Source organism: Mirounga leonina, unplaced genomic scaffold, assembly GCF_011800145.1.
Source record: "Mirounga leonina isolate KUSES-001 unplaced genomic scaffold, KU_Mleo_1.0 Mir_175, whole genome shotgun sequence".
Taxonomy (NCBI): domain Eukaryota; kingdom Metazoa; phylum Chordata; class Mammalia; order Carnivora; family Phocidae; genus Mirounga; species Mirounga leonina.
The window spans coordinates 3,010,665-3,015,240 of record NW_023270453.1 but is presented as its reverse complement, the minus strand read 5'-3'; the positions used below and the strand labels follow the sequence as shown (position 1 = coordinate 3,015,240).

The following is a 4,576-nucleotide window of genomic DNA, read 5'->3' as shown; positions in this document are numbered from 1 at the left end:
CGTATTATTGGGGGGGGGGGGGGCGAAACTGGAAATTTCATATAATATATAATAGCAAGTCTGAGCATTATTCCACCCCTTACCACGGGGCTTGTTATTATTTGCTGTTCATCTAGTGACTTACTGATTATTTTAATGAAGTTGATCTCCCCCCACCCTCAGCATCAGCCTGTGATGTTGTTCCTCAAGGTAGTACAACTTGGGTATGCCCAAGGTCACACTGAGATGACAGTGGTACTAGTGGGACTCTTTTCATCTATTCACCCTAATCACCTCTAAAGGTGAAACTTCACCAATCACCAGCTAACCGATCTATTGTATTTAATAACGTCCTGGGACATAAGTTGTTCTACAAACTAATCCAATCAAATATGACTTCTCTGAAGCAACAGTTTCTGATAAGCATTTCATTTTGTTCTGATGCCAGGACTTCTCTTCCCTGATGTATTGTTCCCTAGTTCTCTCCTTCAAATTACTTGACCTACAGTTTAGCCTGTAGCTTGAATCACCACTCAAATGGATTCACTACAACCTCCACTGTTCAGAGTGCCTTCAGGCTGGAATTTCTTCACTCTGTTGCAAATGAAATCAGTTCCTTGGGAAGAAATTAGCAGGAATCTGGGTTTTTTGGCTTGTTTCTCCCCCTAGACTAAATCTCTGAGCCAAAGTTCTGGAGTTAGGGGTGGGGACAATGGCAGTCTTCTGACGGACACCCTGCTCTAGGAATCCAGCATTTGGTATGTGTGGGCAGGAGCACAGGGTCCTCTTAGCTTGCCTTAGTGTGAAACCACCAGCTCCAAAGTCAGGACAAAAGTGACCAGGGCCCCAGTATTTTAGCATGCTGCACCCAATGCAGTCTCTGTTCCATGAGTGGGGGCTGAGTGGAAGAAGGGACCCCTTCACCTCTCAACTGCACTCATCCAGGACTTAGCCTCAGTAACAGGTAGTGAGGGATGAAATAAGAAACACTGATGCTCTACTCCTCCTGGGAAGAAAGTCTTCCTCTGGGAGCTAAGAGAAGAGTGTCTAATGTTTTTGAAGACAGTAGTGTGGAATAGAGTATCTCACTGGGCTGGCAGCGAGCAGCAAGAGAGGGGTATTGGTTCAAATATTACAGGCTCTCGCTTTTATTACTGAATTTTCATAGATGTTCTTGAATAGATGTTTCTTCACTTGCAATTTGCCCTTGGGACCATTTCCAGAGATTTTAAATGCTTTTGTTTGTTTTAAATACAGTTTCACCAGTTTCACTGGGAAATGGGCAGCATAGCTCCTCATGCTATCATTTGGAAGTTTTTTTACTGGATTTCCTTTTACCTGCTTGTATGGTAGTCACCTCTATCACCTTCATTCTGTCAAAATAGAACAGTTGTTTTGTACTCTTTCTCCTTTGAGAGACAACTAAGGAATTGAGTGAACTTGCTTTACCTTACATCCCCAGCTTTCTAACAGATTCCCCCAAAATAATGATTTTGTAAGTTGTCTGGATTTTTTACATTGTTAGGTTGGAGGTGATATGTTCTTTACTTTCAATATCCTAGTTGTAATTTCTTTTTATTTTTTATAGTAAGTAGCATTTGTTTAACTCTCCTACTTTGTAGATGGTAAAACTACAATGGATGCAGTTTACGAGGCCGAATGAGAAAAATGACAAACTTGTCCTAAGCTTTCTATATCTAAACAGTATTACTGAGTGTACAAATATGCCCAGACCTTATTAAAGTAAGCTATGTTTTTGACTGTCCTTTGAATTTCTAGTGTACTCAGAAACAGATTATTAATTCAATTGTTTATTTTGCAAACGTTTCTATATATGATGCTCTGTGCTGCAGTTATCAGGGAGTAAATCTTGAGTCTTAGCTTTCAAAAGATATTAGGCTACTAGAAGAAACACATGTAGAAAGAAAACTAAAGAAAGACTCAACAGCCCACTCGCCCACCCTGGAGTCCCATCCTTGCATGGTCCACCCCCACTGCCTACGCAGAACCAGCTTCATGAGTTGCCTGGGCCACAGGCGAGTGGCGAATGGGCTTTGGTGAGCCCGAGGAGGGACAGGCCTACCCTGGTCCCCACACATCTGTGTGTCCGTCCCTAGCATTCTGCAAGGCTAGAAAAGGAGGAAGAACCTGTCCAGAATCCCTACAGGACAAGAAATGAAGGGGAAATCTCAACATGGAAAAACTTTACAGTGAAAATTAAGGTAAAGCTGGAAATTGAGGGAAAGCCAGAAGATGGAAGTAGAGCCTAAAGATGAAGGAAAATCAGATGAGGAAGAAAAGCTGGAAGTAGAGGGGAAGCCAGGGCTAAAGGGAAAGGTCCAGAATGAGGGACAGCCAGAAGATGAGGAACAGCCAGAAGATGAGGGAAAGCAAGAAAGCAGGGCAAGTCTGAAAATGAGGAGGGGGGGAAAAACCACACAGGGAGGGCAAGCTAGACTCCCTGACAAAGGCTGAGAGTGAGCTGCAGGCTGCCAAAAAGTGCCCACCTGAAGATTATATACTCAGGAAAAGAAAAAGAAAAACAGACAGGGGGACAGAGGATTCCCCCAAGGACTATCAGGAGGACTTACAGGAAAGGAACTTGGGCAGTAAGATGATGACAGAATGTGGAGATATGTCAAAGGCTCAGGAAGAGCTAAGGAAAAACAGAAAACGGGTGGTTTTCATTGGATGCAAAGAGATGTACAAGATCCATTTGCCCCAAGGAGGCAACAAGATGTCAGAGGAATGAGGGGTGGAGGTAGGGGCCAAAGGGGCTTACATGATATCCCGTATCTTTAATGATTTGAGCCTTCAATCCTAATTTCTCTAAAGAGAATATTTCTGACTCTGCTTTCCCTGGAAGGCATTTGCCAGGCTATGTGCTTTAATCTTAAGCTGATACTTTGCTTTAGGTGTCACTCTTGTTGCCAGCAGCCTTTGGATCAAACTACAGTGTTCTCTATCTTTCGGTAGGGGATTTTCACCCATGTGCCTGGAAGAGATGTTCATGGTACACTGTAAAATAACAATAAAGAAAAACAGTTTTCAGAATCACAGAAAAGAAGGAAGGAAGGAAGGAAGGAAGGAAGGAAGGAAGACTCAATAAAGAGATACCATAAGCTCAGTCCGAAGAATGAATGAGAGTTTTTAAGGCAAGAAATATTGGGAATGCCCAGTAAGATAAAAGCCAGAACAAAAGCACAGAAATAGAGAAGCCCTGGATAATTTATAGAAGAGTTTAATGAGTGTGAGACAGATACAAGATATGGAGGCAGGAAATAAGACCAGAAATGTTAAGTCAAGGCAAATGTATAAAGGACACTGTATCTTGATAAGGAGTTTGGATTCTAGTATATTGGCCAGAAAAGCCATGGTGGTTATTTTAGCACAGAAGTAGCATGACCATTTATGTTTTAGTTATAATTTTAAGAAAACAACTGGTTTCAATGTGATAGATGGTTTTGGATAAGGAATAGCTGGTGGTAGTGATACCAAGGTAAAAGCTATTACATGGACAAACAGTTATTTGGATTTGTAACTAAAAATATGGTTATGGGGACAGATTTTGAGACCCAATTTTATGGTATAATTGGCAATTTCTTTACCAGTAGACTGCAGTGAAATAGGGAAAAGGAGGAATGTAAAAGGACCCTAGGCTTTGGGCTTGAGAACCTAAGTAGATATTGATATAATTAAAATCAAGATGCAAGATAAAGAAACTGATCTGGGAAGAAAAATAATGAGTCTAGATTTAAACATTTTAAATTTGAATAAACCCATGTGACATCCCAGTGAAGGTTCTAATAAACAGTAGGTACAGGTGCCTGGGTGACTCAGTCAGGTAAGCATCTGACTCTTGGTTTCAGCTTAGGTCATGATCTCCGGGTTGTGAGATGGAGCCCTGCACAGGGCTCTGCACTCGGCATGGAGCCTGCTTAAAATTCTTTCTCTCCCTCTCCCACTTCCTCTCCCCCTTCTCTTGTACTCTCTAAAATAAAAATAAAATAAACAGTAGGTAATACAGGACTGAAGATAAAAACTTACATCAGCTTATATCACAAGAACATTGACATCCTGATTTTCCTAACAAATTATTCTAATTTCTTTTTAAAAATGCAGGTATTTGGCCATAGAAACATTTTTACTAGGTATGTCTCCTCTAGCAAAGAAAACAAAACAACAACAAAAAAAATCAAGCTATTGGGACTATACAAAAATAAAAAGCTTTTGCACAGCAAAGGAAACCATCAACAAAACAAAAAGGCAATTTACTGAATGATGTATCTGACAAGGGGTTAATATCCAAAATATATTAAGAACTTATATAACTCAATACCCAAAAAACAATCTGGTTAAAAACTGGGCAGAGGACTTGACCATTCAGGTCCTCAATGTCAAGTCATGACATCTTTTTCAAAGACATACAGATAGCCAACAGACACAGGAGAAGATGCTTAACATCACTAATCATTAGAGAAATACATATTAAAACAACAACAAGGTATCACTTTATACCTGTCAGAATGGCTAAAATCAAAAACACAAGAAATAACAAATGTTGGAGAGGACATGGAGAAAAAGGAACCCTTGTGTA

At 40.5% G+C, this 4,576-nt stretch overlaps 1 pseudogene; it reads left to right on the top strand.

Moving 5' to 3' along the window:
- Positions 1-2,173: 2,173 nt before the first annotated feature.
- LOC118021896 lies at positions 2,174-2,781 on the top strand (annotated as a pseudogene).
- Positions 2,782-4,576: the final 1,795 nt, after the last annotated feature.